A 12,946-nucleotide genomic window follows, 5' to 3' on the forward strand; every position below is an offset into this window, starting at 1 on the left:
CCGTGACGCTCTGTGCTGGTTTGATCGACTTGCAAAATGAGAAAACAAAACAAAACAACCACCTCTCCTTTTTGTAATACCACCACTGTGTTCCAGAACATTCCGTTTCTTCCAAGAAACCAGGGGCCCAGGTGAGTGAGCACCGACCTGTCCGCCTTTGGCTGCTTCCCGGAGCACGGTTTGCAGTCCGCACTCCGAACTCCGAGAGGCGCTGGTGGCATTTGATAGGATGCTGGTGGCATTTGATAGGATGCTGGTCATCGGCTCCTTACTGTGTGCAGATCGGGGCTTAACTCATCCAGCCCTGCGGTCCCACACCCAGGCCCCTGGCACGCAGGGTTCCTGCTCAGTAAATTCTTCTTTTAAAAAATGGTAAACTATATATTTTTCATTATTTTACTTTTTCCATCACCATTTATCCCCCCCCGATACCCTTTCCACCTCCATCCACCCTCCTCCCCCTGCTCAGTAAATTCTTACTTGAATTTAATAACTTCGATACTGTCCACCCAGGGTCAGCAAGCTGTAGAAAGGGGACTTGTCACCCTTTATCTGCATTTCATAAAGAAAGGTGGGCTGGGCGTCTGAGTAGACACACCACCGAGGAGGACACACAGATGCCAAGAGACGCATGAAAAGGTGCTCAACGGCACTCATCACCGGAGAGCTGCCCATGAAAACCACAGCGAGGCACCACCTCGCACCCGTCGGAACGGCCGCCATCAACGAACAGCAGACGACAGTGCAGGCGAGGGTGTGGAGGGAAGGGAGCCCTTGTGCCCTGCTGGTGGGAGTGCATTTGGCGCAGCCACTGTGGCAAGCAGTATGGAGGTGCCGTATGCCACGTCATTCCACCGTTGGGTATTTATCCAAAGACAACGAGAACTCTCATTCCAAAAGGTATATGCACCCCTACGTTCATTGCAGCATCAGCTACCACAGCCGAGATAGGGAAGCAGCCCGGGCGTCCATCGATAGATGAGTGGATAAAGAGGTGGTACGTAGGTACAATGGGGTATCACACAGCAATAGAAAGAATGGAGTCTTAGCCTCTTCGATAACATGGATGGACCTAGACAAATGCCACATGATCTCCCTTATACGTTGAATCTAAAAAATAAAACCAAAGAAAGACAATGATGAAGCAACAAAACAGAAACAGGCCCATGGATGTGGAGAAGCTGATGGTCGCCCAAGGGGAGGGGGCGTGAGAAAGAAAAATAATACACAGGGCGGACAGAAAACAATTTAAAACAACAACTACAAATCCTGGGCAAAACAGAACAAGCGAGTGTGTGAAGGCCCTGGGAGCAGCCCGAGGTCGGGAGGAAAGGAGACTCGCCGGGCTGGATCCCACAGTGTCAGCAGGTGGCACCAGGGCTGAGACGCTGGGGGCCTCGAGTGGAGAAGCTGGCACGCTGTGACGTTGTGTTAGTGTACGTAACGGTGACTTTAGTTTCTACGTGAAATAATCAGCGTATCAGAGACGTTGTCTGTTCCCCCCCAGAAGAGGCCTGCTCCCCACAGCCATCTACTCTACCAACCACGCACAGTCCGTCCGTCCTAATCCAGTGGGGGGGGGGGGGGGGTGTCACCTGAGCTCTCAGGTAAGTGGCTGAACGCTGTGTGGACCCAAAGGGGCCACATCCTAACCTAGAGCACAGGGGAGGCCTGCGGAGTGGCTTTGCAAACTCAGGGACCTAAAGTGACCACAGAGGATGGTCTGAAGTTACTAGGGAAACTTCACCTAAAAGCAGTGATGGTTGTTGTCCCATCCTAGGCCGGCATCTCCTTAACCTTAACTGAGCCTGTTGTCTTCCTGCATCTACGACAATATCCTTGGAAGGTCACAGTAATTGTTCTGTTTCCAGACCCCTCAGGGCACAGGCACTGGCTCTGCAGAGACCACCGATCTCTTCATTGTTATTGTTGACTGTTAACTCTCCGGCACTCACCTAGAAGCAGTGCGTGCCTGTCTATCATTTTACTTTCTAATCCAATCCCAGAGGTCCGCCCCCCCCTCCCAGGTTTGCTTTCTCCCGCCTCCCTAATCGGTCACCCATGGATTTCAGGTAACTCATGTCTCCTCTTGTGATAGTAATTTATAAAAATAGGTGAAAAACTGACATTCTCCAGAGCATCATCCCAATCCATTGAGATCCTGCTTCCTGGCGATTGTCGACAGTTTGGATCAAATAAGCGCACAGTCTTTACAGGTTTTAATGTTTTTTACATTAACATGGTCATGTGAGCATGGGGTGTGGCTGCACCAGCAGGAGGGAGTGGTCATGTGAATGTGTGGGTGTGGCCACGTGAACAGCCGGAAGTGGGCACGTGAACAAGGAGGCGGGCCCGTGAACAGGTGGAAGTGGGCACGTGAATGAGGGGCATGGCCACGTGAACAGGTGGAAGTGGGCACGTGAACAAGGAGGCGGGCCACGTGAACAGAAGTGGGCACGTGAACGGGGTGGGGCCACGTGAACAGGCAGAAGTGGGCACGTGAACAGGGGTGGGGCCACGTGAACAGGTGGAAGTGGGCACGTGAGAAGGGGCATGGCCACGTGAACAGGTGGAAGTGGGCACGTGAACAGGGGCATGGCCACGTGAACAGCCGGAAGTGGGCACGTGAACGGGGTGGGGCCACGTGAACAGCAGAAGTCCCAAGTCAGTCACTGGACGTCCCACGACGTGCATAAGAGGCCCACGCCCGCCCCACTTTCCTTAAGGCCTCCTGGCACCTGCTCAGCACCCGGGGCAGAAGCATCATTTTGAGATGATGACTCGGATGGGAAATGCTCAGCTTTCCAGGAATTTTCCAGGCGTGGATCGAAACACGCACACGGATCGTCACCCGCACGTGGATCGTCACATGCTCATGGACTGTCGCATGCACACGGGTTGTCACACGCACACGGATCGTCACACAGAGATTGTCACATGCACACGGATGGTCACACGCACTCTGCCTGCCGTGTGCCAGACCTGGTCCCTCCCCCTGGGAGCTGGGTCACTCACCCCCATCCTCCGCACCGCCCAGCAGGTGGCTCTCTGGAAGGACGCCTCCCACACGGCCAGCTCGCTGCCCAGCTCCACGGGGAAGCGGCAGCTCTGGCCTTGGCCGACCAGGACGCTGAAGCTGTGCAGTCCTGGGCGTCCGGATCCTGGAGGCCTGGGCACAGGTGCGCTGCTACCGGCAGTCCCCTGGGAGCCAGAACGGAGACAGAGCAGGTGGAATGTGGGGACAGAGCGGTCCCAGGCAGAGGCTCGGGGAGGGGGTCTGCTCAGCCTGGAGGGCACGCTGCTGAGAGCCGGCCACACCTGGGCAAGGCCACACCTGGGCAAGGCCACACCTGGGCAAGGCCACACCTGGGCAAGGCCAGGGGCAGTGTTTGTCAGCCGGGGCCCCGGGCCCTCAGCAAACCTCGGCAGGGACGTGCGTCCCGCCCTCGCTGTCTGTAAGCACCTTCCACTGGGAACCGCACTTCCTACTCTGCATCGACTTTAAAGGTACGACGCCTGGGACTCCCGGGCTCACACTGAACAAGAAACAGCCCACAGCTAAGCCCCTGCCGCTCCTGAGACCCCGCAGGCTCACCGGCTCCTCCTCACGCCTCCTTTTGTCCCAATGGAGACGTCACGCTCAGAACACGTCCCTCTCCCCGTGTCTCCCTCCATCTCCCTCCGGATTCAGGCCCGTCTCAGCGCACTGGCTCACCCACTCCCACCATCGAGCCCTCACTTTACAGGCCTGGAGACTGTCCCTATGAGACCAGGGTCCTTGTGGAAACCCAGCTCGGAGTCCTGGCTCTATAACCCCTCTCCCCCCACCTCCCTCCCCCTTTCCACCCCTCGCAGACCCAGTCTCTCCCCAGATAATCAGCCCCTTCCCTCGCACCCGCGAGGCAGCAGCAGACCCGACTGGGGTCAGGGGGCCGGGACCTCTGCAGCTAAAGAGGACTCCTGTCACGTGTCAGCTCCTGAGCTTGCGGTGGAACTGGCTGCTTTCCCACAAAACCCGACGGGGGACGCCTGAGCTGACCTCAGAGCTGTGCTCGAGGCCTCGGGGAACTATGCACTGACCCTGCTTCACCCAAGGCAGTCGGCTCACAGCCCCACCCACGTGTCTTGCGATTCTGACACCTGATGTATGCATGTGGCATGTGCATGTGGTACATCTGTAAGCATATGCAGGTGGTACACGTGCACATGTGCATGTGGTATGCACATGGTATATGTGTGTGCATGTGGCACACGTGTACATTTATGTGGATGTGACATGTGTAATGCATGTACACATGTGTGTGTGGTGCATGCAGTGGTACAAGTGCCCGTGTGCATGTGTGTGTTATGTGTGTACATGGTGTGTGCATGTGGTGCATAGTACATGTGTACATGCACATGTGGTATGCATGGTACATGTGCACATACGTGCATGTGGGGCCCTTCACTGCAGATTGGGACACACAGAAACCATCCACGAAACAGGACTGCACCTCCAAAGCCAAACGTGGCAGGTAGGGTCTCTGACCTGACACGTCACGTGTACGTGACGCCGCTCATGGCTGAACTGAATGTTAAGATGAACAGCCAAGGAAGAACTCTCGGCAAGTGTTCAGGTGGGCGATGCCGGGACCGGGCGGTGCCCAGGTTGCAGGCGGGGAGCTGGGCTCGTCCTCGGGAGCAGGTCTGGAGCCGCCGACAGACAGACGGCAGCCTTTCTTTGCCAACTACTGGCTGCCGACCTGCACCCTGACCTGCACCCTGACCTGCACCCTGACCCACAGGTTGGAGTCACGGAGAGCGGATGGCATGCCTTTCCGTGACGCACAGACCCAGCCCACGCACATGCGTCCTCGGTCACGTTAGCTCACGTCTGCTCACAGAGGCCAGGCCGAGGCCGGGGAGCTCTGGGCCCGGCCTTACCACCAGCTGACCAGCCTCCCGACAGCCAGCGGCCACGGTCCCGCGGACCCACCGCTGAGCGCCCTCGCCCTTCCCAGACGCACACCCTCTGAGGCTCGCTTCGCTGGAAACAAACAGAAGGGCCTTTTAAAAATCCTCACCCGAGAGTATATTTTCCATTGCTTTTTAGAGAGAGAGGTAGGGAGAGAGGGAGGGAGAAACAGGGATGTGAGAGAGACACGTCGAGTGGGTGCCTCCCGCACAAGCCCTGACTGGGCCGGGATGCCCCTGCGACCCTCCCCTGTGAGCCCCGTGGCGTCTCGCACGGAGCGGCCGATGGCAGACACTCACCTGGTGGGCTTTGAACAGCCCCTCACAGAGGCTGTGGGTCTTTTCTGCGCACGCCCAGTCCTGCGTGCTCACCTGCAGGAAAGAAAATGCACACACGTCTTAGCATCCTCAGCCAGAGACAGAGAACACAGTAAAGCCGCTGGAAGGTAACGCGGGAGGTGGCCTGGAGCCTGGCTGGGGGGAGACCCCTTCCACGGCACACACTCGAACCACGGTACTCTGTTCGTCAGCGACGCCTCGGTGACGTGGAACGTGGGCGTGTGGGGGCGTGGACCCGCTGAGTGGGCGTGCGTGTGGGCGTGCTGGGAGGTGTGCACATTCCGACACAAGAACGTGCTGATGTACACACTTACCTGCTACAAACGGGTATAACTCTGAGAATTTGGGGTTCCTTTCAGATTAAAGATCATTTTTAGGCTAAATTTTAAGAGAATGTATATTCCAAAATTATATACACACTAGCACAGAAAGTATACTAGAGAATAAAGGACAAGTGTGAAGTTGGCGAGCGGACAGCGGTGCGGTGACCCGGAGGCTCTGGCGCGGGTCGGCCCGTCCGGAGGGTGCGATTTAGAAGCAGGGAGTGGGGCACAGGGCTCTGGACTCTGATTTTAGGTGAAGGTACTGCTCCTTGTTAAAGGCGCGCAGTGAGACCGTGTGGGCCTGCGGCCGCAGCGCCTCAGCAGAGCGGCAGAGCGCGGGCTGGTTTGTAAAGATCCCCCGTGTGCGCAGCGTTCTCGATCGTTTTAGGAAAACAGTTAACGGGTAAAAGCCCGACGCCTTCCAAAAGGAGAGGAAGCACCGTGGGGCGAGGAAGACGGCTCGGGGACCAAGAGCTGTATTTACAGGGCAGATGCACCACTCACGTCACAAAAAAGTCCTTATTTGGCAAACCAGAGGCTCCATGACAGCATTTCCTTAAATCGAAAAGCCTCTGACCGGGAAGCGAACGTGACTCTTCTCACGCTGTCTGCCAGACGCAGCTCTCTCGTGGGAAGGAGTGAAAACACCTGCTTCTCCCAGGAACAGTCGCCGGTCGTGTCCTATGTTACCGACCCCCCGACGCACGATACCGCGGAGGCTAAATCCCGGTGCAGCACCCGGCCGGTCAGTGTGGCCGTGGGAAGTTACTATGTAGCCCGGAGCGGTGCCGTAACTCGATTAGATACATAGTTGCCTGCGGTGTCTTCAGGCTCCAAACCTGCAGTCAAGTGATTTACTTCCAGGTACAATGTTTTCTTTCATGACATCCTGCCTCGTTGACATTCTCACAATTGCTTTTCATATTTCTTGCATATTCATGGGCAACTCCTCTGTAATTTATGTTAATGCTATGAGATGCTATAGAATTTACTTTATACAGTTATTTAACACCTTTTAATGGTGTTTGAAAACATGAGCAGCTGACACATTATTTCTCAGATCCCAATTCGCAAATAAGAAATAGATATTCTGGCTGCTGGCGGAGGTGCCTGGGTTAACCCCACGTTGGCGGCATTTTTAGTGGAGACCAGGGGTGAACCCCCTCTCCCCGCCCCCCGACCCCCCTCCCCCCGGGCTTGGCTTCCTGGCTCAGGATAAACACGGGCCCCCAACGCCGACTCCATTCCCCTCTCCCATCCCTTTTCCCGCTCCTCCTTCAGCACCACGCCTTTCCCTCGCCTGACGGAGCTCAGAAACCACCCTCGGACACAAGCCTTTATCTTTTAGTTTTTCCTAAATTATTTACCACAGAATCTTTGGGTCTCTTCCCATTGGGATGTTCTGACACCAAGTGTTGAGAAACAGCTCCATGAACGCGGCCGAGGCGTCAGGAGCAGAAGTCACTGCCCGCTGCGGCCCCTCCTTCAGACTGAGGAGCCCGGGATCACCAGGGCTCGCTGTTCAGTTCCCACACTCAGACTCCAGGAGTGAAGTTGTCTGGGTGCCCAGGCTGAGGAAATGGCGTTGGAAGGACTTGGAAAGTAAGATTGCAAACTGTAGCGTGCAGCATTACATGTATATGATGGCCCGACTAATCAGGCTGCTTATTTTTAAACATGTGTTTATTGCTTTCAGAGAGGAAGGGAGAGGGACAGAGAGAAACATCAATGATGAGAGAGGATCATGGATCGGCTGCCTCCTGCACGCTGGGGAATGAGCCCACAACCCGGGCATGTGCCCTGACCGGGAATCGAACCGTAACCGCAACCACTGAGCCACGCCGGCTGGGCCAGGCTGTTTATTTTAATAAAATTTGGATGATCTGAGTGGAAAAATAGCTTTTAAATTCTGGCATTTGGTCATAACCTAGAAATGTGTGAGGAGAAGGCATCTGTCTGCTTGTCTATGTTCTGGACTCTTTGACACATAACTGATGCTCTAGGACCGTGGTCGGCAAACTGCGGCTCGCGAGCCACATGCGGCTCTTTGGCCCCTGGAGTGTGGCTCTTCCACAAAATACCACGGCCTGGGTGAGTCTATTTTGAAGAAGTGGTGTTAGAAGAGGTTTAAGTTGAAAAAATTGGGCTCTCCAAAGAAATTTCCATCGTTGTGCTGTTGATATGTGGCTCTGTGGACTAAGGAGTTTGCCGACCACTGGGCTAGGACACGGGCCTTCCGCGTCCCCACCCCCAATCAGCGGAAACAGGAGAACGCTGGACCATCTTAGCGGCTGTTTGAACTGGAGTAAGTGGGTTGGTAAACGTACAGATTAGAGAAAGAAAAGCCCATGATCCCACGCAGAACCCCTCCCACCACGGGGACGCGTACGAGGCACGGCCCCCTGCCCCCGGAGCGACGCGGCTTCTCCTCCAGGTGCGCCCGCCCAGCCCCTCCCCGGGCTCAGGGCGTCCTCACCGGAGGGAGCTGAAGACGCAGACGGAGGAGCCCCTCAGGGCCAGGAACTTGGGTCTGAGGGTCGGAGGGCAGTCAGCATCTTCGAGCCTCTCGTTGACCCAACCCATGTGCGTGACCTGAAGCAGGAAACCGTCAGCCACACCGTCACGGCCAGAAGGACAAACACCCCACCCGCCGGACACCCCACCCACCGGGACACCCCACCCGCCGGGACACCCCCACCCGCCGGGACACCCCACCCGCCGGACACCCCACCCACCGGGACACCCCACCCACCAGGACACCCCACCCGCCGGGACACCCCCACCCACCGGACACCCCACCCGCTGGACACCCCACCCGCCGGGACACCCCACCCGCCGGACACCCCCACTCGCCGGGACACCTACAAGCACAGACTGGGGGACCAGGACCTCTCGGTGAGTCTCCAGTCTCCACACCCGACAGCATGTGGACACCCCGAGTGAACACCCAGGGCTGCAACATAGCGAGTTTCCAACAGTAAGAGCATCAGGTCAGGGCTTGTCGAAACGGAGCCTCCGTCACGTGAGACTGATGGACACGGTGCGTGAGTTGTGACCATTATTCTGAGCCGGTACATGACCATCGCTCTGAGCAGCATTCCTCCCGGCCGTGGGCCCATGCCCAGTTTCTCCACTAATCCCTGTCCTCCTCCCCCTCCCCCTCCCCCTCTTCCTCCCTCTCCCTCCCCCCTCCCCTTCTTCCCTGCCCCCTTCCCCGCCCCTCCCCCCCCCCCCCCCCCCCCCGCTCTCCTCTGGGCTGGGCTGAGTTCTCCTCCTGGATGGGTTAGAGCAGCCGTGGGCAAACTACGGCCCGCGGGCCGGATCCGGCCCGTTCGGCTATTCTATCCGGCCCGCGGAGCCAAAAGAGCAGAGGGTTCTCTTGCTCTCCCCTCCGCTCCTTTACTTTGAATTTATATTAGTTCACACAAACACTCCATCCATGCTTTGGTTCCGGCCCTCCGGTCCAGTTTAAGAACCCATTGTGGTCCTCAAGTCAAAAAGTTTGCCCACCCCTGGGTTAGAGTGCTGGGCACACGTCCAGCAGGAGTTGTCTACCGAGGAGCGAACGAGAGCTCCTGTCCCGGCCAAGACGGCAGCACACACATCATTCACAATCGGGACTGTCCGTAACTTGGATGTGGACTTACTGAGGGCCCGTGTGCAGTTTGATTCTGTCTCGATGAATCAGCAGGGAATACAGTGCAGCTTAGCTACCCCTGGAAACACGGGCTGATTTATGAATCGTTTTTTAGGTAGATGCAGTCCATCAGTAATTGTAAGGGAAGCTAATTGCATCTCCTGCATTATGAAGTTGCTAACGGCTTATTACCCGTCCCAATAAGTGTGTAGTGTAATTTTATGAGCACCTGCCTGACGGTACCGCCATCATGAAATTAGGACACGTAACCGTTACGATGAAGAAGCCGGCTCTCATTTATCTTTTCTGGTGGCGTTTCTGGGAAACGCTTCTTGCTCCTTCTCACGCGGACGGGACGGGACGCGTCAAGACGACGAGTCGGCCTCCGTCCGAGGCACCGAACAGCGGGCCTCTCCTCGAGCCGGAGGAGCCGGAGCCGCCCGAGCCGCCCGCTGCTTCTGTTTTTTTGTTTTGTTCTGATCTGCTGGGTAAGGCCTTCGTGTCCCCCTCTAACTCAGGCCGGCGGGGAGAAGCGCCTCGGAGGGGCGCAGAGCGGCTGCTGTGCGCTGGGCGGGCACAGGTTTTCCGGGGACGATGCTAGCGTCACGCCTGCTGTCGCCGCTGCCCTTTGAGGTTAGTCTCTGCCCCCGAAGGCAGCGCCCCAGTTTGGAAGACAAGTCATTTGGTCATTTATCTGCCAGCTGTGGGTCGAAGCGTCCATGTCCCCGCGTTCCTGCCTCCCTCTAATTCTGTCTTCTTTGGTTTGGGCTGGCCCCTTCAGCCGTCGTCAAATTTAGAACCGGCCCCACGCTCCCATCTTTTCTTAGGAAACGTCGGATGGCAGAGCCTCATCCTCCTGAATGTCTTGCATCTGGAGTTCACGTTTGAGCCCTGGGTGCTATTTAAAGGCTGCTTCCCGGCGCTACTTAAAGGGGACGGACACATTCTTCCGGGGCTGGGTGCCTGCAGGCTGGGGCGCTGCCTCAGGCCCGCGCAGGGTGCAGCCAGAGAGCCAGGCGCTTAAAGAGAGCGCGGCACCGGCATCCCACCCTGAACCGCCCCGCCACCCAGCAAGGGGCTCAAAGGGCCGTTCTGACAGACAGTTACTCTGAGGACTGACAGGCTGGTCCCCAGTCAGGACGTCTGGCAGGTTACAGGCCGGCTTCGCTCTGAGGGAGAACGCACGGAGGATCCCCCAGGGGGAGCCACACCCCTGACCCTGGGTCCAGGTGAGGACTCTGCCTGGGTCAGCAAGCCGCCCCCCTGGCTGAGGGTCCCCTCCTCCCCTGCACCCACGTCTCCTGCGCCCATGCCTCCGCCTCCGGGAAGGAAGCTTTCCAGTGAGGGCTGGTGTGGCTCAGGGGATGGAGCAGCGGCCTGTGGACCTGAGCTCCTCCCACCCCGGGCCCCGGTCGGGACTCGTGCGGGAGGCAACCAATCGACGTCTCTGTTTTCTCTCTCTCGCTCTCTCTCTCTAATGACAGCATGGCCTAAGAAAACCACAGGCTGTTTCCCCTTCCGCAGGCCTGTCTCCATCATAAACTCGCTCTGCGTAAACAGTCATCTCTATGTGATTGTTTAATCGCCTTTCGACCCGCCCTCAGCACTGCGTCCTCAGCGCTGTTCCCACTGCGCGAGCCGCCGCGCAGAGTCAACCCTGATCTCGTCATTTGCCCGCGGCCCTTCTCTAGATCCTGAACCCTAAGCCACGCGGGACGTGGCTTCTCACAGCTGTTGACACGGTGACGACAGGCAAGTCCAGCATCAGCTCGGCATCGCGGATGCCATGACCTCACGTCCGTTTGTTACGACCGAGCTCGCGAAGTCGGTGCTCCCGCCTTTTCTCCCTGAAAGTCACTTGCCCGCAGCCTACCTCCCACGGGAATAACCGTCTCTGGTTCAACAGGCTTCCCAGCACCCACAGCCGTCCTCAAACATCACTTCCATGTGCTCCTGTGGGCTCAGGTGGGGAACCCCCAGATTCCCATGTTGAAGCCCTGAGCCCTGTGTGGGTGTCCTTGAGACGGGGCCTCTAAGGAAAGAGTTCGGGTGAAGTGAGGGCACGAGGGGCCCACCTAATGGGGCCAGAGTCTTTATGAGAAGAGGCACCGAGACGCCTGGGTGAGGGGAGATAAAGGACCTCAACTCATTCCCCACCCTCCACAGACGGGAGGACACACGGATCCACGGAACAGAAGAGAAGAAAGAAAACCAACATGAACAAGGTCTGGTTCCTAAAAAGATCGGCAAACCTGAGCTAGGTTTCCCAAAAGAGAAAAAGAAGGAAGACTCGAATGCGAGACAGGAAATGGAAGAGGAGGCAGGTCTATCGATGTCCGAGCGAGGAAGGGCGATAGAGGGTTTCTGTGGACGGCCGTGGACCGTCCATGCGACACTTACGTGAACTGGAAGAAGAGTCCCAGAGACAAACTGTGAACCGAGTCAAGAAGAAATCTGAAGGGACAGCATCACAGCAAAGAGTCTGAACAACCAGGAAACTGACCACAGGAGAAGCGGAGGCCCCGGCGCGTCGCTGCTCAATTCCACCAGACGTCCGGTTACCCACAGACTCCGCCAAAGACACAGCCGAGCGCCCCGCGAATCGGCGCCTGTTCTGACTGTGTTTCCCCAAAGGCGCACCCGCCAGACGGTCCCACGCACCAGGTCAGGACAGTGAACATTTAAATTTGGCCAAATTCCCGTTATTCAAACAAGCAGTCATCATAAAGAATGTGTTGTATTTTTGACTTCAGAAAAAAATATTTATGACTAGAAACATAATGGGTTTTAAACAACTTTCTTCTATATCACTTTTCTAATTAGAAGCCCTAAGTTCTCTTTCTTAACTGAAATGATTACATGACTATGCAAATTCAATGATGTCACGGATAGTGACTAATAAGAAAATGAGTCTAGACCAGGGGTGGGCAAACTTTTTGACTCGAGGGCCACAATGGGTTCTTAAACTGGACCGGAGGGTCGGAACAAAAGCATGGATGGAGTGTTTGTGTGAACTAATATAAATTCAAAGTAAAGGAGCGGAGGGGAGAGCAAGAGAACCCTCCGCTCTTTCGGCTCCGCGGGCCGGATAGAACAGCCGAATGGGCCGGATCCAGCCAGCGGGCCGTGGTTTGCTCACGGCTGGTCTAGACCCCAATCACTCAAGTACAAATGAGTGGCCGTGAGCAGGTCTTAGGGCGTCAATATACAGGGCCATTTTCCACCAGCTATTTTAGCTGTGACTGTATGCTACAGAAGGTCATGTTTTTAAAGATAGATGTGCGAACAGAGTACTTAGCAGATTCGTTTTAAATCACTAGGAACCGGAACCTTCCCATCCACTGGAGTTCACTGAGCACCCAGTATTTCTGAAAACAAAGTTATTCTTGCTCTCCCCAGGCTCTGTGTCGTTATTCTAATACTTGGTGTCCGATGCTGACAAAACTTCCTTGCAAATACAGGTCACTCAGGTTGTATCATACAATCAAAGCTCTCCTATGTATACAGCAGCACCATTCACCATCGCTAAGATTTGGAAACAGCCCAAGTGCCCACAGCAGATGAGTGGGTTAAAAACTGTGGTACATCTACACAATGGAATACTACGCTGCTGTGAAAAAGAAAGAACTCTCACTATTTGCAACAGCATGGATGGACCTGGAGAGCATTATGCTACGGGAAATAAGCCAGTCGG

The 12,946-nt window shown here is 56.1% G+C and overlaps 1 protein-coding gene across 4 annotated transcripts in view; it reads right to left on the bottom strand.

Moving 5' to 3' along the window:
* Nucleotides 1-12,946, bottom strand: part of TPO (thyroid peroxidase) — a gene marked incomplete at its 5' end in the record, with an annotated part of 445,236 nt that overhangs the window by 408,009 nt on the left and 24,281 nt on the right. For 3 of the 4 annotated variants that reach the window (XM_080683285.1, XM_080683286.1, XM_080683284.1), the window contains 2 exons: nucleotides 3,016-3,201; nucleotides 5,254-5,325. The exons of the other annotated variant lie outside the window; for it this stretch is intronic. The remainder of the gene's footprint in view (nucleotides 1-3,015; nucleotides 3,202-5,253; nucleotides 5,326-12,946) is intronic. 4 annotated transcript variants of the gene reach the window in all.

Source organism: Plecotus auritus (genome assembly GCF_963455305.1).
Source record: "Plecotus auritus genome assembly, chromosome: 8".
Lineage (NCBI taxonomy): Eukaryota > Metazoa > Chordata > Mammalia > Chiroptera > Vespertilionidae > Plecotus > Plecotus auritus.